Source organism: Ornithorhynchus anatinus, chromosome 17 (assembly GCF_004115215.2).
Source record: "Ornithorhynchus anatinus isolate Pmale09 chromosome 17, mOrnAna1.pri.v4, whole genome shotgun sequence".
NCBI lineage: Eukaryota > Metazoa > Chordata > Mammalia > Monotremata > Ornithorhynchidae > Ornithorhynchus > Ornithorhynchus anatinus.
Genome location: NC_041744.1, coordinates 19,785,704 through 19,806,274, shown reverse-complemented (window position 1 = coordinate 19,806,274; position 20,571 = coordinate 19,785,704). Strand labels below are relative to the sequence as shown.

Below are 20,571 nucleotides of genomic sequence, written 5' to 3'. Positions count from 1 at the left end.
GAGAGCCTTTCGGAGGACCCGAAGGCCACATTTTAATGAGCGTGGAGTCGGTTCCGTGCTTCCAGTACAGTTCGTTCCTCGCCGATACTTTCTGAAGTTGCGGCTTTTTTTCCGAGTAAACACGCGAACGTATTTCTGTTTCTCTTCCTCCCTCCCTCTCTCCGTTTTGAGCCACTCATGAGATAGCAGCATTGTGTTCTCTGATTTTGCCAGAATTCCTCCTGAGTTGCCTTAATAATATTTCCTTTGGCCCCGAACACCCTCGAAAGGGATATGGGAAGAATGCAAAAACACGCGCACACGTTTTTCTAAAGCCAACCGACGGATTTGTTTTTAAAGCAAACCGTGCTGTTTCGGGAAGGTCACTTATTTGTTCAGTGGCTCCAAGAGGGAAAAAAAAAAAGCCGGGAAGAAAAGTTTTAGACCCCTTCACGTCCGAGTAGTTGGCGTATTCCAGTAACCTCCCCCTTCCTCTTCTGATATTTAATAGTGATCGTTAGTACTGTTATCACGAGATTTAGTAAGCGCTTGCTAAATGCTAGGAGCTGGAGTGTGAGATCACATATTTGCTCAGAAAGTCCATTTCGGGACCTGTTGATAACACAGAGATTCAGCGTTATCGTCTGTAGTGTTTGTTGCCGAATTGTACTTTTCGAGCGCTTAGTACAGTGCTCTGCGCAGAGTAAGCGCTCAGTAAATAGGATTGAATGAATGCACGGACTGTTGTCGGGAGAGTAGTGTAATAGCCGTTGAGGGTAAGCTTCCCGTAGGGAAGGACTAGATCTTGGACTTGTGTCATTCCTTCACGAGTCCTTAATGAGGTACTGAACACTCGGTAAGGATAAGAAAGAAAAAAAAGAGGTGATGTTGAACTCGAGTCGCCTCGGAGGTTGAAAGCCGGCCCCTGACGCTCATACTACATATAAGCGTTTCCAGTTTTATATTGGATTCTTCACCAAAGATCAAAAGATGGAAGATGCGGATCCAAACCAAATCGAGGAAGGAAACGTAATAGATGAAGCGTCGGGTCGGTGTGGGAGTGCTTTCGAGTTCGTTTTCCCCGCCCCTCCGGACCACCCGGTTAAAAGCGATGGAAGAGGGCCAGAGAGCTCGGCGAAAGCCGCGTCTCCCGATGCCGCGTAAACATCTCTGACCGGCCCAGCGACTGGGGAACGTTCTCAGTCTCTCCATTGACGATGGTATTTATTGGACGCCTACTCTCTGCGGCGCACTGAGCATTTGGGAGAGGGGAGTAGAAGGTGGCACAGTCCTCGCCCTCAGGGAGTTTACGATCCACTGGGGGAAGACGGACACAAATAGGAGCTGGGTCTGCAACATAATAAACGCAAAAATGCGAGGAGAAGTAGCCGGTGGCAGACTGCCAGCTAAGGCCATGCTTTCTCCATGTTCTAATCCCGGCTCTGTCGCTTGTCTGCTGTGACCTTGGGCAAGTCACCTAACTCCTCTGGGCCTCGGTGGCCTCATCTGTAAAATGGGGATTGGGACCGGGAGCCCCACGTGGGACAATGTGATTTCCCTGTTATCTTCCCGAGCGCTTAGAACAGCGCTTGGCCCAGAGTAAGCGCTTAACAGATGCCATCATCGTTCTCGGCAGTGGAATGCCCAGCAAATGGCAGAGGGTTTTGAATTTTCATCTGAAGACCGAGCCCCCCGTGGGAGAGGGACCGTATCCAACCTGATTAATTCGTATCCACCGCAGCGTGTATTACGGTGCCTGGCACATAATAAGCGCGTAACAGGCGCCGCTAGGGAGAGAAACACCGAACGAAGCGGGCTGTGGGGGATAGAGGATAATCAGGTTTCTGGCCTTCGGAGGGCTTCCGATCCAAGTAGAGGGGAGAACTCGTTTTGAATCCCCATTTTAAAGATGAGGAAACTGAGGCCAGAGAAGTGGCTCAAGATCACACAGCCTGCAAGTGGCAGAACCGGGATTAGAACCCAGGTCTTGGGACTCCCAGATCCAGGCTACGTTGCTTCTGACCATGGGAGTTTACTGCCGTTTCTCTAGTAAACCAGAAAAGGTTCTGCGGGAAATCACCTGGTCCGGGGAGTCTCGAAACAAGCCGGAACGGCCTGGGGGGGGCTCAGATTGCCGATCACGCCTTCCCCGGATACGAGGGATGCCTCGGACGTATCGACCCTCCTCCGTAGAGAACGCTCGGAGCCGAGAGACGTCTTCAGCGGCATTTCATCAAATCGATTGGTTGTCCTTTTGGTGCCGACAGGCCCGCGGGAAACAGACTCGTTATTTTTTCCCCGACCTAATAAGTAAAAGAAATCTTCCCTGGGGCAAAATCCAATGGACGGAAGAAAACGCGTTGGAGAGGGCGGAGCCGGGGAACCGGAAGGCCAAGGTGCCGAGTGATTGATAGTCGGGGTTTTTTTTTTTTTTGGTTTTTTTTTTTTTACCTTGTGTAAAAATGTTGCCACCTGCGGCCTGCGACTCGGATTTTATTTCTTTCTTGCGGAAGGACGTGGTTGTGCCGGCCCCGGTCTTGAAGCCCGAAATTTATCCAGGTTAGGTCTCTACTCCTCCAATCCGTCAGTCGGTCGATCGATCGATCCGTCGATCCTGTTCTTTGAGTGCCACCTGAGGGCCAACATTTCCTGGGAGAACACAGTAGGAACAGAAGATGATGATGATGATGATTCGTGTGGTATTTGTTAAGCACTCACTATGTGCCAGGCACCGTACTAAGCGCCCGGGGTGGATGCAAGCAGATCAGGTTGGACACAGTCCCCGTCTCACGTAGGGCTGACCTTCTCCATCCCCATTTTACGGATGAGGGAACCGAGGCCCAGTGAAGTGACTTACCCGAGGTCACGCAGCAGACAGGTGGCAGAGTTGGGATTAGAACCCATGACCTTCTGACTCTCAGGTCTATGCTCTGGGCATTCCCCACTCTCAAGGAGCTTGCGGTCTAGTGGTAATGATAGCATTCATTGCCTGTCGGTCGATCACACTTGCGCCGTAAGTACTTGGAGAAATACAAAATCCGGGAGCCCCGAAAGGAGTCCATTGGAAGGAATACGGTCACTCAGTCGCTCGTACGGCGGTGTGATCTTAGGCAAGTCACTTCACTTGTCTGGGCCTCAGTTACCTCGTCTGTAAAACGGGGATTGACAATGTGAACCCCGGGCGGGACAGGGACCGCGTCCCACTCGATTTGCTTGTATCCACCCCAGTGCTTAGTACAGTGCCTGACACACGGTAGGTGCTTAGCAAAGACCGTCACAGGGGAAAGAGCCCGGGCTTGGGAGTCAGAGGTCGTGGGTTTGAATCCCGGCTCGGCCGCTTGGCAGCTGTGTGACTGTGGGCGAGTCGCTTGGCTTCTCTGTGCCTCAGTTACCTCATCTGTAAAATGGGGAGTAACTGTGAGCCTCACGTGGGACGACCTGATTGCCCCGCATCTCCCCCAGCACTTAGAACGGTGCTCGGCACATAGTAAGCGCTTAACGAATACCAACATTATTATTGTTATCATCGTTATTGTCGTCGTTAATCGAGCCCTCACTCTGTATGGACCACTTGGGAGAGCAGCAGCATGGTTCAGTGGCAAGAGCCCGGGCTTGGGAGCCAGAGGTCATGGGTTCTAATCCCGGCTCTGCCACTTGTCTGCTGGGTGACCTTGGGCAAGCCCCTTCACTTCTCTGTGCCTCGGTTACCTCATCTGTAAAAGGGGGATAAAGACTGAACCCCACGTGGGACAAAATGATTACCTTGTATCTACCCCAGCGCTTACAACCGTGCTTGGCACGTAGTAAGTGTTTAACGAATGCCATGATGATAATAATAATAATAATAATTATTATTATTGTTAAAATAGAGTGGGTGGACCCGGTTCCCACCCTCAGGGAGTTTATAATCTAATGGGAGTCTCCTTTGGATTTAAGGGACACTGTTAGAGTAAGAGAATCAGGTTGCCAGGACCCTGGGTAGAGCCGCCGAGGATGGGTTTTTAGAGGACGGGTGACGTCCTGTGTCCCTTGGCAAGGGGACGGGGTTAAGGGGCAGGGCCGGGGTGCGGCGGAATTCTGCAGGAAGCCACGGATCTTTGTGGAGTCAAAGCCCAGAGGGTATAATTTTTAGCCATTAGATTTTTAAAAAAGAAACATGAATTTTTAGAAATGGAATCAGAAAAAAGCCAGGGAGAAAACAGGCTTGCTAATTCATCAGGATGGACGCAGAATGAATGCGTTTTAAATGATTCAACAAGGAAAACGATTTTTAATTGATCTCGAAGACGAATGCGAGGGAAAGAAATCGGGAGGATTGAAGAGAAATGAAGAGCTCCAAGGCGATCTGAAGACAGAAGGCCACGGGGGCGCATTTGGAAAATTGGAATATATAAAACTCGTACCATTTCGTCGGCCTGGACGGTCTTCGCCCTGTGGATATTGGCTCGTACTCGTTTCCAAACCATCTGCCGGGCTCCGAAGTCTCAACTAGGGGAATCCGAGAGAGGCCTCCCCCCGGAATGCGGTTCGCTACCTATCGCGACCAAAGGGAGGAGGAGAGATTACAGAAATTACCGTCTAATCAAACCAGGGTTTAGGCAGATCACAGATTGACCGTCTAGCCGAAGAAACCCCTGAGCGTCTCGCCGAGGGAGGGCAGGAGGTGGGCAGCGGGGGTTGATCTTGGGGGCCTTCGCGACCGGGATGCAAAGCGGGAGTCGCGGTGGGTGAGGGGATCCCGTGGAAACGATGAAATACGGGCCCTGGGCACCGGCGAAGGTTGCCCGTTGTCCGCCTCTGCTGATTAGATTTTCATTTATTCACACATCCATCTTTCCCTTCTCACTTTCCTTCTACCAGCTGAGAATGAAGAAAGGGAAACCGCCGCTTAAACCCTAAGTCCCAAGTAGTAATAGTAATTGTGGGATTTAAGCGCTCACTACGTGCCAGGCTCTGTACTAAGCTCTGGGGTGGATACAAGAAAATCAGGTTGGAGGCAGTCCCCGTTCGACCGTCCCCGTTCCACGTGGGGAATCGCAGTCTTCATCCCCATTTTACAGGTGAGGGAACTGAGGCGCAGTGAAGTGACTTGCCCGAGGTCACGCGGCAGACGTGTGGCAGAGCTGGGATTAGAACCCGCGACCTTCTGATTCCCGGGCCCCTGAGGTCTCTGAGAGGCAGGTACCGTCTAGGAAGTGATGTTTAAGTAGCTCGCCTTCTGCCCCACTCCCCTTTCCTTTTTCCCAGTCGTCTTCCGTCTCTCCCCCAAACCAGATAGTGGTGGGAATTTCCTGGCCCTGCAAGGGCGCTGGTACTTTTAAACAGGGAGTCCTAAAAAGCTGCAGATCCAAACAGCCAGTACAGCGGCCGACATGCTGAAGCAGTTGCTCATCTTGCTCATCTGAAGTGGGCCCGGCCCCGAAAGGCAGCGTGGCGTAGTGTCCGTCAGTCGGTCGCGTTCATCGAGCGCTTACCCCGCGTGGAGCGCCGTACCGAGCGCTTGGGAGAGTACGGTGCGGCAATAGATAGATTCCCTGCCCACGGTGAGCTCGAGGTCTAGAGGAGAAGACGGACATGAATAGAAATAAATAGATCACAGATCCGGACATCGGTGTTGTGGGGCTGGGAGAGGGGATGAAGAAAGGGAGCGAGTCGGGCTGATGCGGAAGGGAGTGGGAGGAGAGGCAAGGAGGGCTTAGTGAGGGAAGGCCTCTTGGAGGAGGTGGGCCTTGGATAAGACTTTGAAGGTGGGGAAGAGTCACCGTTGGAACTGTCGTCGTGCACACGGTAAGCGCTCGATAAGTAGGAGGGAGGGCGTTTGCGCCTGTGAGTCGGGAGACCGAGGTTCTAACCGCCGGTCTGCCCCGGACCCGCCGTGTGACCTGGAGCAAGTCGTCTTCTCTCTCTGCGCCTCAGCTTTGTCATCTGTAAAATGGGGATAGACTCCCCAGCCTCCCTGTCTGTGGGTCTGTGAGCCCCACGTGGGACAGGGACCGTGCTCCACCTTATTATGGGACCTTATCCCTACCTCGTGTTTGGTACCTATGAGGCGCTTAACAAATTCGTGAATAATAACGAGGCATAGCGTAACTAACTCCTCTAGCCGTCTCTCCAGTCTGCCCCCAGGCGAATCGATATGCCGTAGGCAGAGAGAGAGATCGATCGCCTGTTTGATCCCCTGTTACGGATTCAGGGAAATCTTCCTCTAGACCGTAGTGGATGGTTAGTTTGGCTTTCTTCCGCCTTGGGCAGCCTGATACGTGTTTTGATCTGTTTTGGAAGACCCTATAGAGTTCCAGTTTCGGTAACGGGAGAGAGGGAGAAGCTCCTGGGTGCCTCACCGGTGGCCCAAAATGTCAGATTTCGCCCCTTCTAGAGATGGTTGTGTCTAGCGCCCCGGAAAAAAAAAAATGGAGGAATTCCTGTTTGTTTACTTCTTTTCCGAAGAGCGTCTCCGTTTGATTTTGATTGTTCGTCCCCCTCCTTGCAAGGGCACCGTAATGGCACACGTGGACCCTCACGAATTCAGCTGCGGACGTTCTGCTCTCCCAAGCACTCGGTACGGTGCTCTGCACGTGCCAAGCGCTTAATGAATACCGTTGACCGAGGCGATGGACTGTTCACGGAAGGGCAACGAGGCCGGGAAGGCAGGAACGGGCTAACTCGTCGGAAGCGGTGACAAAAGAGAGTTCCGCTGAATGTGAAGCTCGTTGTGGGGGAGGGGGCTGTCTCTCTCCGACACCGAATTTCCGAGCGCTCGGTACGGTGTCCGCGCACGGTAAGCGCTCGGAAAATGCGAATGAATGTGAAGAAGGAACGTTCCGTCGGCAGCAGACGTTGTGGTGTCCTGCCCGCCCCTTCCGTATCTGAAATTCAACGTTCCCAGTTACTCGCCCCTCGACGCCTTCCCCGGTTAAGAGCCGGGGAGGCAGCTTGGCTCAGGGAAAAGGCCACGGGGCTCTGTTGCCAGCTCTGCCTCCGGCCCGCTGGGTGTCCTCGGGCAAGTCCGCTCGTCTCTGGGCCTCGGAGACCGGCTGGCCTCCCATCAGCCATCTCTGGCTGGGTTTATCCGTGACCAAAGCGCCCCGTCTTCTTCCTCTCGCGCTGCTGGCGTCTCTCCGGCCTGTTCTGTGGTTTGAGACGCCTGATAGGAAGTGATGGGAATTAGATTTAATCGTTGGGAAATCTCATCTTTCTCTGACGGGGAGGACTGTGAATTTTATCGGATATAAGGCCTCTGGATACCTGCCAGCCCGGCTCCCGACTCACACACCTATTCACCCAACACCGAGCCCCGGTGATAGATTCCGACTTGGGCCACGAAGAGGCGGGGGGATTTTCCGAAGAAGACGCCCTTGCGTTTTCCCTTTTCCTTCATTTTAAGGAGCCCAGGGTATCCGCCGTCAAATGGATCTCTAAAGTGCCTCTTCAGATGGCTAACGGTTCTCATTTCAACCGGTGCGGCATCCGATTCGAATGCAGTTACGTCCCCGGAGAGTGCCTTCTGCCTTTGTGCCCGATAATGACGAGGTCGCCTGCCGCTGACCCGAATCTAGAACTCGGCTAAGCCTTTGTTGCCGAGTAGTTTAATTTCGGTATTAAATGCTATTTAATGAAATGGCTTAGGGCGGTAAGGGAAGCGTTTTCGTTCTCTGAGGGCAGACGGTTGAAAACCAGGCCCCTGCCTTGAGAATCTTTTACTTCCGTCCCAGACCGGGGGGCTCGACCTGACCGGGAGACGTAGGTTTATCCCGCGGACCTCAGAATGTTTCCACCGGCCCCCCTTCCCCCTCTCGGCCTCTTTCTTTCACCCTCTCTTGCCCGGTTTAGTCTCTCCAAGTATCTTGGCCCGGTGGAAAGAACACCGGCCTGGGGGGTCAGGAGATCTGGGCTGTAATGATTCATTCATTCAATAGTATCTACCGAGCGCTTACTATGTGCCGAGCACTGGACTAAGCGCTCGGAAAGTACAGATCCCGGCTCCGCCTCTTGACGATCCCGGTGATCTCGGATAAGTCACCCGATTGGTCTCGGCCTTGGTTTCCTCTTTGGTAAAATGGGGATTCGGAACTTGTTAAATTCTCCCTCTCGCTTAGGTCGGAAGCCGCCTGTGGGACGGGGACCGTGTCCACCTTCATTATCTTGTATTTACCCCGGCGCTCGGTTGAGTGCTTGGCGTATAGTAAGTGCATAACAATTACCATTTTCATTATTAGTATTGTTGTTGTGATCATCTCTCACGCCCTCCTCCCTCCCACCCTTCTTCCGCAATATCTAGTTAAGGAAATTAGTTTCACGCCACTTTTTCTTCTTCCAGTGGAACGTAAACGATCTCTTCGTATATTCTAATAATCATAATTTTGGTGTCAAGCACTCACTGTGCGCCGAGCACTATTCTAAGCGCCGGGTAAACTGGAACGGGGCAGGGAGGGAAGGGACAGAGGGAGTGAAATTTGAAGAGTCGGGTTTGCGAGATCAAACCCGCCGAGCACCGAAATGCAGTCGGTTCCGCGGAGCGGTTCTCGGCGGAGCAACGGGTCTGGACAGGGAGCGAGGAGGGGGGCTGCCTCTGAGCGAAACTTGGGAATTGGAGGATTTGGAAGCCATTTCCGGTGCATGAGTTTGAGCGTACGACGCTCTCTCAGGATTTCCTGAGATGATTCTCGCTCGGGAAGACGGTTTAATCACTGGAGACTTTAGGGGGAACTAGATGGGGAGGAGAACACGCATCGGTATTCCCAGCTTCGTTGGATTCCGAGCTCTGTGAGTGAAGCCGCGCGAAGGTGTTGATGTTTCGTGATCGATCGGGAGTCTCTGCCGAGTGCTTACTGCGCGCGGGGCGTCGTTCCGGACCTGGGAGGATATAGTGGATTTGTTTAGGCAGTGCACGGTTTTTTATAGTTTCTTAGAGGCGAGACGGTCCTCCGCAGCTAAATTCAGCAGCAATCTGTGGCTCAGTAGTTTCCCCGAAAACTCAACGGCACCTTCGACTCTGGGCTTGAGCAGATGTCCAGTCAGTCGATCCATCGATCGGCCAGTCACGGCGTAAGAATAATAATAATGTTGGCATTTAAGCGGCGCTTACTGTGTGCAGAGCGCCGTTCTGAGCGCTGGGGTAGATCCAGGGTCGTCAGGTTGTCCCGCGTGAAGCTCACAGATAATCCCCATTTTTCAGATGAGGTACCTGAGGCCCAGAGAAGTGAAGTGACTTTCCCCAAGTCACACGGCCGACGAGCGGCGGGGCCGGGCTTCGGACCCGTGACCCCTGACTCCCGAGCCCGGGCTCTTCCCACTGAGCCAGGCTATTTCTCCGGCGCCCACCGAACGCTAGGTGTTCGGAAACGTGCCCCGGGGTCCCTGCCTTCCGGGAGCCGCAACCGGGGGAGACGGAGGAAGGACGGGGCCAGGAGAACGAGGCAGATGGAGGAACCCGAAGAGAGCAGAGTGGCAGCCGGAAACCCGAGGCAGCCCCGACTGCACATCGCCCTGCACAAAGTAGGCGCCCGGGACAGCCATCTTTTTGGTTAGAACGCCGCTCCTCCGGACTCCCGGGCCCGTCCCCTTTCCCCTAGGCCGTGCTGCTTCCCTGCACGCCGTAGGGGCCCGGGACGTTGTTGTGCAGGCGGTAGGGATAGTAGTAATAACGTTGGTATTTGTTAAGCGCTAACTATGTGCAGAGCACCGTCGTGAGCGCCGGGGGAGAGACAGGGCCACCGGGTGGTCCCGCTAGTGGCTCACTCTATTGGTGACGGTGGCGAAGGGGAAGGAAAGTTAGGCGTGGGGGGTTAACCTCACCTTTCCCCTAACCGCTCGGGTCTGTGAGCCGTAGAGTTGGACCTGGTTAGTTCGCTGGTTCAATAGTATTTATCGAGCGCTTGCTACGTGCAGAGCACCGGACCGAGCGCTCGGAACGGACAAACGGGTAACAGACGGGGACGGTCCCCGCCCTCTGACGGGCTCCCGGTCTCATCGGGATGAGTAGAATCGAGGGGAAGAACGTCCCATCGAAGCAATAGCAGGTAAATGGAATCCGCGTGATGTACATCTCATTAGCGAAATAGACAGGGTGACGGTTAGTCTTGACCTCTAAGCGTGAGCCCGTTGTGGGCAGGGAACGTCTCTGTTGTTCTGTCGTACTCTCCCAAGCGCCCAGCACGGTGCTCTGCACACAGCGCTCGATAAATACGCCTGAATGAATACGGGTGAAGGAGCAGAGTCTCTTTAGAGGTCAATGGTGTCCGGTTCCCGGCCTCCCTTTTCTTTATTGTTTCTCCTTTCCTGCCCGTTAGACTTTCCTTGAAAGGGAGGGTGGCAGTCGGTATATCGCTAGAGAACAGTGCTCTGCGCGTAGTAAGCGCTTAACAAATACCAACGTTATCATTATTATTATTGTTAGAATTCTATTTGTATTGATGCTATTGATGCCCTCCCTCTCGCTTCCCCTCCCCTCAGCGCTGTGCCCATTTGTATATATTTTTATTACCCCGTTTATTTTGGTAATGGGGTGTCCATCGCCTCGATTCTATCTCGCGTGATGAAGTTGTCTCGTTTTTGCCCCTCCGTCTCACCCGATTAGACCGTAAGGCCGTCGGTGGGCAGAGGTCGTCTCTATCTGTTGCCCAATTGTACGTTCCAAGCGCTTACTACAGTGCTTTGCACGTAGTAAGCGCTCAGTAAAGACTAAGGAATGAACGAATCGATGCCTGCCCGTTAGTTTTGAGGTCTGTCTGGCCCCTTCTGGACCGGGAGCCCGTTGTGGGCGGCGACTGTCTCCACTGGTTGCTGAATTGTACGTTCCGACCGCTTAGTACGGTGCGCTGCCCGCGGTAAGCGCTCAGTAGATACGATTGAATGAACGAACTGTCACCGGGTGTAGGGCAGAGGGGCAGAGAGAGCGAGAGATGACTTCTCTGATGCATTTCCAGAACCCTGCTCTTCCTCCTCCAGTTTCCTACTCGGATTCTGGTGGCGGTTCTTTGAAGGACATATCTGTTTGGTCGTGGGTTCGGATGCCGGCTCTGCCCCTTGTCAGCTGTGTGACTGGGGGGGAGTCACTTCACTTCTCTCTGCCTCGGTGACCTCATCTGGAAAATGGGGATGAAGACCGCGAGCCTCACGTGGGACGACCCGATGACCCTGGCTCTCCCCCGGCGCTTAGATGATGTCGGTATCTGTCAAGCGCTTACTGTGTGCAGAGCACTGTTCTCTTTGCGTGATCCTCTTGGGAGTGGCGATTTTCCTGTTTTCGCACGAGAGCGGTTAAGGGAGGCAGCGGGGCTTAGTGGATTGAGCCCAGGCCTGGGAGTCGGGAGGACCCGGGTTCTAATCCCGGCGCCGCCGCCTGTCTGCCGTGTGACCCGGGGGCGAGTCGCTTCGCTTCTCCGGGCCTCAGTTATCTCATCTGTAGAAGGGGGGATTGACTGTGAGCCCCACGTGAGAGAGGGACTGCGTCCGACCCAATTATCTCGCACCTACCCCGGCGCTAAATACGGCGCACGCACGCAGGAAATAATAATAATGTTGGTATTTCGGCGCTCACTATGTGCAGGGCGCTGTTCTGAGCGCTGGGGTAGACACAGGGTCGTCGGGCTGTCCCACGCGGGGCCCGCGGTCTCGATCCCCATTTGACAACCGAGGCCCAGAGGAGCGAAGGGACTTGATGATGTTGGTATTTGTTGAGCGCTTACCGTGTGCGGAGCACTGTTCTAAGCGCTGAATTGCCCGAGGCCACGCAGCCGGGAGGCGGCGGAGCCGGGATTAGAACCCCTGACCTTGCGACTCCCGGGCCCGTGCTCCGTCCGCTGAGCCACGCCGCTTCTGCCTTTAATAATGATAACGATGGCATTCGTTAAGCGCTTGCCCTGTGCCGAGCACTGTTCCGAGCGCTGAGGGGGATACGAGGCGATCGGGTTGTCCCACGTGGGGCTCGCGGTTTTAATCCCCGTTTTACAGATGAGGTCGCTGAGGCCCAGTGAAGTGACTTGCCCGAAGTCACGCAGCCGCCGAGCGGCGGAGCTGGCATTCGAACCCATGACCTCCGGCTCCCAAGCCCGGGCTCTTGGCGCTGAGGCACGCTGCTCCTCGTACGCGTCCCCGCTGTCGGAGTAGACGCCCCAAGCCCCGCCCTTCGACCTCCGACCCGGGAGACTCCTAAAATGCCCGGACCACCGACCGCCTCCCTCTCGGGAGCCCGGACTCCGGTCGGGAGGAAGGGGCCGGCGTCTGCCGCTCCCGGCCCCCGGGGATCCTGCCCCGGGAAGCCCCGCGTAAATTACACGAATGAAAACTCCTGCTTACCGGACCCGCCTTGGGGAGAGAAACGGACAGAGTCGTTTCAATCGTTATTTCAGTCGAAGCGGCGGGGCTCGGTGGCAAGCCCGGGCTTGGGGGCCGGGGGACGTGGGTTCTAATCCCACCTCCCCCGCCCGTCTGCCGTGGGACCTTCACTTCTCCGGGTCCGTTACCTCATCTGGAGAAATGGGGATGGAGACCGTGAGCCCCACGGGGGACAACCTGATTACCTTGTATCGACCCCAGCGCTTAGCACGGTGCTTGGCACGTAGTAAGCGCCTAACAGACGCCGCCGTCGTCATCGGCTGTCTCCCCGTGGGCGGGGATCCCGCCCGCAGCTTGGCCCGGCGGATGGGACCCGGGTCCGGGCGTCAGAAAGATCCGGGGGTTCTGATCCTGACTCCGCCGCCTGTCTGCCGCGTGACCCTGGGCGAGTGCCTTCGCTTCTCTGGGCCTCGGTTGCCTCATCCGGAAAACGGGGAGGAAGACGGCGAGTCCCACGTCAGGGGGCGGGGACCGTCTCCGTCTGTTACCGATTCGTCCATTCCGAGCGCTCGGTACAGTGCTCTGCGCGTGGTGAGCGCTCAGTAAATGCTATCGAACGAATGCGGGACAGGGACCGGGTCCAACTCAGCTACCCTGTATCCACCCCGGCGCCGAGAACGGGGCCGGGCACGCGGTCGGCGCCTCACAGATGAGCGTAATCGTCTATCGTCGTCGCCAGACCCCGCCGTTTCACCAAACGGGGCGAAACCGCCCGTGAGATCCGGGTGCCGATTCCACCCTCTCCCCCGGTCCCACCGTCCCCGTCCCGCGGATCTATCGTAATCCCGCTCTCTGCCCGAAAGCCCGGGGAGGGGCAGATGGCGGTCTTGGCCCCCTTCCGGTTCGCGGAGCCGACTCCGGGGAGAAGAGAAACAGAGACGGGTCGCTGAGGGTCGGACCAGGTGGCGTTATGGAATTTGTGGATCTCTCCCTCGAGTTCACGCCGTGACGGCGTTGGACGCGTAGCGCTTAACCCGCTCCTGGGGATAAAGGAAACCTCTCAGGCGTGGGGATTAAAAAGAATGATCCGGCATCTATCACCGCCACAGAATCAGCTTCGAGAGAAGATCGAAGGCCCGTCTTTCACGTCTGGCGACTCAACGGCCCCGCGTTCCCGTTGCCCCCCGCGCGTCGAGTTCGGAAGACGGAGGAGATCTCCGGTTCTGTCTTCCCGAACCCTTCGGAGTGCTGATTTGGGCGCGTGTTTTTAAACTGAGACGTCTTAACGCTGATCTCCTGGAGCTCGTTAATCTGTATTCAGTAGCATTTTTGAGCAGCCGCGGGCTTAATCGATCCCCGTTCGATAAAGGTCTCTAATCCCTTCGGCGTCCCGGTCGTAACCCCGCTCTCCGGAGTCGTGTCGGGGTGGAATCCCCAACGCGGTCCTCGGGGTGGGGATTCCCCGGCCGTTATTCGTTCATTCGTTCGATGGTGTTTATCGAGCGCTCACTAGGTGCAGAGCACCGCGCTAAGCGCTTGGAATGAACGAGTCGGCAACAGGTACCTAAGATACCTAAGCCGTCACCCTTAGAGGAGGCACGCGGGGGACCCTGGGTTCCGAGAACGTCATATCCGTGAGGGCGGAGACGACACCCCGCCGGGCAGGGGACGTCTGTCGCTTGCCGCAGCCTACTCTCCCGACCCCTCGGTGCAGTGCTCGGCGCAAAGTAAGCGCTCAATGAATACGACTGAACGAACGCGAGCTCCCTCAGGGTCTCCCAAGCCGTGGGTTCGCCGCCTGGCCCGGAGGACGCCCGGTCAGTGCTCCTGACTTATGAAGCCCCGTCTAGGGAAGCGGCGTGGCTCCGCGGGGGGGGGGGGGGGGGGGGTCGGGGGTCACGGGTTCGAACGCCGGCTCCGCCGCCCGTCAGCTGTGTGACTGTGGGCGAGTCTCTTCGCTTCGCCGGGCCTCCGTTCCCTCATCCGGAAAATGGGGATTAAGAGCCTGAGCCTCACGTGGGACAACCTGATAACCCCGTATCTCCCCCAGCGCTTAGAACGGTGCTCGGCACAGGGAAAGCGCCTAACAAATACCGACGTCGTTATTAGATGCTCTAAGGCTAGGTAGCTTTTCTTCGGCGTGCATTTACTTTCCCCGCTTTGTAGTAAAAAGAATAGTTATAGTAGATATTACCATTATCATCTGTGACTTGAGTGTACCCTCCCAGATGATGATGATGATGATGATGGCATTTGCGAAGCGCTCACTACGTGCCCGGCCCCGTTCTAAGCGCCGGGGTACACGCGAGGTTAAATAATAGTTGTCGTCACCTATGACCTGAGCGTACCCGCCCCAAAATGACGACGGTGGTGTTTGCGGAGAGATTACTGGGCGTCAAGCGCCGTTCTTAGCCCTGGGGTGGATAGGTGGGAAAGAGCCCGGGCTTGGGAGTCAGAGGTCATGGGTTCGGATCCCGGCTCCGCCGCTCGTCTGCTGTGTGACTTCGGGCGAGTCGCCGGACTTCTCTGGGCCGCGGTGACCTCAGCTGGAACTTTGGGGACGACGACCGCGAGTCCCACGTGGGACGACCCGCTGGCCTCGTATCCCCCCCAGCGCCTAGGACGGCGCCGGGCCCGCGGCGAGCGCTTAACGAATGCCGTTATTATTGATACCGTTATTAATGTTGACAGATACCGTGATCGCTGTCGCGATTAAATGCGGACGCGCCCCCCCCCCCCCCCCCCGGCGTCCGGGGTTTCGCGGGTTAACGGTCACCCGGGCGACGGGCATCTCTCCCGGCGACGCGGGGCCGACGCCGACCGCCCCCTCGACGGTCTTCCCGGATTCCTTCCTCCGGCGGGGAGATGGTTTCCAGCTGCCGCGGGGCCCTTGAGCCCCGGGCTCGGTCTCCGCCCGTTACCCCGTTTGACTCGCGGACTTTGGGCCGGAGACCAGGCGGCGGAGCGGCGGAGGGGGACGATGGAGGCGCGGGTCACCCGAGGCCCGGCCGCGGGGCCCCCGGGGGGAGGCCGGCCTCCGCCGGGCGGATCGCAAGCGCGCCGCCGTCGTCCCGGGGCGGGCGGAGCCACGTTCGGGCCCCGGTTCCGTCGCTGGAAATGGGCGGCCGGGGGCGCGCGCGCGAGCGTTTGGGGGAGGCGGGTGCGGCGAGGGACGGGGACGGAGGAGCGGGGGCGTTTCGCCGACGAGAAGCGGCGCGGCTCAGTGGAAAGAGCCCGGGCTTCGGAGTCAGGGGTCACGGGTTCGACTCCCGGCTCCGCCCCTTGTCAGCTGGGTGACTGTGGGCGGGTCGCTTCGCTTCTCGGTGCCTCGGTTCCCTCCTCCGTAAAACGGGGATTGGAAGTGTGTGAGCCGCACGTGGGACGACCCGATCCCCCCCGTATCTCCCCCGGCGCTTAGAACGGCGCTCGGCACCTAGTGAGCGCTTAACCAATACCAACGTTGGTTATCGTTAGGACAGCGGGCCGGAATTCAGTAGTGACGATCGGGCTACGTGTCAAGCGCCCGCTAGGGGCCGGGCGCCGTCCTGAACGCTGGGGTAGATGCGAGCCAATCGGGGGGGGGACACGGTCCCCGTCCCACACGGGGCTCCCGGGCTTCATCCCCGTCTCGCAGATGGGGGAGCTGGGGCCCGGGGGCGGGAAGCGACTTGGCTTCGACCGCCCAGCGGACGGGTGGCGGGGCCGGGATTAGAACCCGGGTCCCTCTGGCGCCTGGGCCGCCTCCCCTAGGCCACCCTGCTTCCCCGAAGAGACACGACGACGGTGATGCTATGCGCGGAGCACCGTTCTGAGCGCTGGGGTAGACACGGGGAGATCGGGTCGTCCCACGTGGGGCTCCCAGGCTTCATCCCCATTTTCCAGGTGAGGGAACCGAGGCGCAGGGAGGTTGAAGCGACTTGCCCAAAGTCACACAGCTGACGAGACCGAAAGCCCGTCGCTGGGCGGGGATTGTCTCTATCTGTTGCCCAGTTGTCCATCCCAAGCGCTCGGTACGGTGCTCTGCACGTAGTGAGCGCTCGGTGAATGAATACCACTGAATGAAGTGGCGGAGCCGGGATCGGGACCCGTGACCTCCGACTCCCAAGCCCGGGGCTCTTGCCACTGAGCCACGCAGACCTGCGTATGATTGGATCAAGCGCTTAGTACAGTGCACACAGTAAGCGCTCCAATACGACCGAATGGATAATAACGTTGGTATTTGTGAAGCGCTTACTACGTGCAGAGCACCGTTCTGAGCGCCGGGGTAGACACGTGGGGCTCAGAGTCTTAATCCCCGTTTTGCAGAGGAGGTGACCGAGGCCCAGAGAAGCGAGGTGACTCGCCCACAGCTGACGAGTGGCGGGGCCGGGATTCGAACCCGCGGACCCTCTGACTCCGAAGCCCGGGCTCTTTCCCCCGAGCCGCGCTGCTTCTCATCATCGAGCCGGCGCCGGGGTTTGATATCGGGCGATCAGCGTGGGGCTCAGAGGATAGGTCTGTAGACCGGACGCCCCTCGTGGGCGGGGACCGCGTCAGTATCGTCCTCTCCCAAGCGCCTAGTACGTTGCCCCGCACGCGGTAAGTGCTCAGTAAGTACCGCCGGCCGACTGAAGGGGGAGAGGGACCGAGTGAGATCATAGTCGATCATTTTACCGACGAGGAAACTGAAGGCCGGAGAGGCGCAGCGACCCATCTGAGGTCACACGGCGGGCCGGCGGGAGAGCTTCGTTCTTTCAGTGTTGTCTGTGGAGCGCTTCCCGTGGGCGCGTCCCTCCGTGCCTCGGTTACCTCCTCTGCAGAACGGGGACTAAGGCAGCGAGCCCCACGGGGGACGACCTGGTCGCCCTTGGATCCACCCCGGCGCCCGGTGCTCGGCACGGAGTAAGCGTTGAACGAATCGCGGCGGCGGCGCCGTACCGAGCGCTCGGGAAAGTAGAGTAGAACGGTAGAACGGACACGTTCCCCGCCCGCACGGCGTTTACGGTCCGCGGAGGGGGACGGACGCGAATGTAAAGAGAGCGGTTACGGTTACGGACGCGGCGGCCGGCGACCGGGCGCGCGAAAGAGAGACGGGGGCGACGGTTGCGCGTCGAGGAGGTCCGTCTCCCCAGCCCTCCCGTCTTTGAGCTCGCCCGTCACCCCCGGGATCTTTCTCTTCTTCGTCGACCCTCTCCCCCGGCAGCTGCCCTTGCCCCATGATGATGATGATGATGATGGTGTTGTCGGTGTCTAAGCGCTTACTACGGGCCGAGCACCGTTCTGAGCGCTGGGGTAGACGGGGGGGATCAGGTCGTCCCGCGTGGGGCTCACGGTCTCAATCCCCATTTTACGGAGGAGGTGACCGAGGCACCGAGAAGTTAAGCGACTCGCCCAAAGTCACCCGGCTGACGAGTGGCCGGGCCGGGATTCGAACCCGTGACCTCCGACTCCGAAGCCCGGGCTCTTTCCACAGAGCCGCGCTGCTTCTCATCGTTCGTTCCGTCCCGTCTAATGGGCGCTTTCCGCGGCGATAAGATCGGAAAGTACGGCGTGGCGCGGTGGGAAGAGCCCGGGCCCGGGAGTCCCGGGTCACGGATCCGAATCCCGGCTCGGCCACGCGTCGGCCGGGTGGCCGTGGGCGGGTCGCCTCTCTGGGGATGGAGACCGGGAGCCTCACGTGGGACAACCCGACGACCCTGTATCTCCCCCGGCGTTTAGAACGGCGCTCGGCACGTAGCGGGCGCCTGACCGGTCCCGCCGCGATTAATGAACGGGAACGGCCCCCGCCCGCGGCTAGTGGCACCGTCGAGGACTCGGTTCTCTCCTGCCCCTCCGGCAGGTTTCGGGTCGCGGGGAGAGCCCTGCCGGGGTTGATTTCGGGATCGTGGGAGGTGCCCGGGCTGGGACGGAGCGGGGGGGGGGTCGTCCCTCGTTGGCCGCCGGCCAAGCGGCGTGGCCCGGCGGCTGGAGCCCGGGCCCGGGAGTCAGAGGGACCCGGGTCGCGATCCCCGCGCCGCCGCCTGTCCTCCGGCGGCCCGGGGACGGGTCGCTCGACTTCCGTGCGCCTCCGTTCCCTCGCCTCCGAAACGGGGATCAGATACGACGGAGCGATGGAAGCGAGGGTGACGCTTCAGAGACGCCCTCGGGGACGACCGAGGCCGCGCCGGTTCGGCCTGCCGGGATCCTCTCGGCTTTCGGAGCCGACCCGGTCGAGGGAGAAGCGGAAGGCGGGCGAGCGGTCCGTTTTCCGGGGATCTACCAGCCTGGAGTTGGTTTCTTTCCTTCCCTTGCGGCCCGTCGCTCCGTGCTCCCTGTACTTCAGCGGCCGCCCCGCGAATCCGAGGGGGAGGGCGGCGGGGGGAGGAGAAGGATCGCCTGAACTTCGGGTGGTCTCGGCAGCGCTCCGGTCTCTGGCTAACCTCTTCTCGACCTGGAGGGGGGGGCCGACGGGCCCCGGCGTCGGAGAGAAAAACACGTTCCAAAGCCCCCCGTCTCCCCACCCCCCCGTGCCCGGCCGCGGGACGGAAAGATATCTCGATGTTCCCGAAGAGGAGACCTCTGCCGCGGGCCAGGGCCCGGGCCCGGGAGGGGTCGGGAGGACTTGGGTTCCGATCCCGACCCCCGCCGGGCCGGGGCCCGGGCCTGCGAGTCGGGAGGACCCGGGTTCTGATCCCGGCTCCGCCGCTGGTCCGCTGTGCGACCGCGGGCAAGTCGCTTCGCTTCTCTGGGCCTCGGTTCCCCCAGCTGGAAAATGGGGACGAAGACCGTGAGCCCCGTGCGGGACGGGGACCCGATGAGCCCGTACCTAGCCCAGCGCTTAGAACGGTGCTCGCCGCGTAGCGAGCCCTTAACGGGTGCCGTCATTAATCATCGGCTCGGTAACCTAGGCCCCCGCTTCTGGCGCAAGGGCACCTCAGGAGAGCTGCCTTTGAGTCGCTCGGTGGGATTTGAGCGCTTACCGTGGGCAGAGCTGCGTACCGGGCGGTTGGGAGAGTACAGAGCGCAACACGGAACGGGCACGTCCCTCGCCGACGACAAGCTCACGGTCTAGCCGGGGAGACGGACGGTAACGTAAATCCAGAGAAGCGGCCCGGCCTGGTGGAGAGAACCCGGGCTTCTGATCCCGACTCCGCCCCGTGTCTGCTTGACGACCTCAGGCGAGCCCATTGAACGTCTGTGCCTCGGTTCCCTCATCTGTAAAAGGGGGCTGAAGAACGGGAGCCCCACGTGGGCCGTGAATCTCGTATCGGTCATTTGGTCGTTCGGGAGTATTTACTGAGCGCTTACTCTGCGCGGAGCGCCGTACTGAGCGCTCGGAATGGACAGTCCGGCGACAGATGGAGACGGTCCCTGCCCAGGGACGGGCTCGCGGTCTAATCGGGGGAGACGGACGGACATCCCCCGGCTCCTAGAACAGCGTTTGGCGTGTAGCGGGCGCCGTAGTCGTTACCGTTGTTAGAGAGAAATAATCCGAGGGCGAGAGCATTTCAGAACTCTTAGAGACAGGTCTTGGGGAAACTTCGGGGGGAAGAGAGAGGGTCCGGGACATCCGGATCGCTGCCCGTGAAAACCCGCGGCCGGAGTCCCCTCCGCTGCCCGTGGATGGCCGACGGTGACGGCCGTAAATAAACAACATCAAAGTGCTTCGCTGGCTGCTTGCCGCTCCTGAAACGAAGCCAGGAATAATGACATCATTCCAGTTTAATGTCTCTCACTGACCTCTCCACTTAGGGTGCCAGAACGTATTCCATTTCTCCTCCCGCCTTTCTCGTTCCCTTTGTTTCCCTCCATAATAACTTGACACGAATCGCCTCTCCCTCCCAACCCCCCCCCCCCCCCCCCCCCCCCCCCCCCCGGCGCGCCACCATTTCGGACGACGATATTCCCGAGCGGTTCTCCCTCGCGAGATGGCCCCGGATCGACTCGGGCGGGGCCTCGGGAACCCGGGCCCGAGGAAAGGCGATGGTCACGCGGCTCCCCTGTCTCGGGGAAACGCGGTTCGGCGTTAAATACGGTCGCCGTCCGAGAGCGGGTCCCGCTCTGGCCTCTGGCTCGAATCCACCAGACCCGGAGTCCGATCCGTCGCCCCTGACCGTCGGCCTCACGGCCTTCGTTCGGCTTTCCCCGCCCGCCCCCCCCCCCCACCTCCCTCGCCGATCTCCCACGGAGTTCTGATCCCGGCTCCACCGCTTCTCTGTTCTGACCTTGGGCAGGTCACTTCACTTCTCCGGGCCTCCGTTTCCTCATCTGGAAAACGGGGATGGAGACCGCGGCCCCCCCCCCCCCCCCACGGGACGGGGACCGTGTCCGACCCGATGACCTTGTACGTGCCCCAGC

The 20,571-nt window shown here is 58.8% G+C and overlaps 2 long non-coding RNA genes across 2 annotated transcripts in view; one reads left to right on the top strand and one right to left on the bottom strand.

Annotated features, from left to right (window-relative positions):
* The window catches only part of LOC120638910, a 338,450-nt gene that overhangs the window by 314,692 nt on the left and 3,187 nt on the right, over positions 1 to 20,571 (top strand). The window lies entirely within an intron of this gene.
* LOC114817827 lies at positions 2,437 to 20,033 on the bottom strand. Its single transcript, XR_003765682.2, has 3 exons — positions 19,194 to 20,033; positions 4,383 to 4,513; positions 2,437 to 2,628 (listed from the first exon to the last, which is right to left on the bottom strand). It is a non-coding gene; the product is annotated as an uncharacterized LOC114817827 (long non-coding RNA).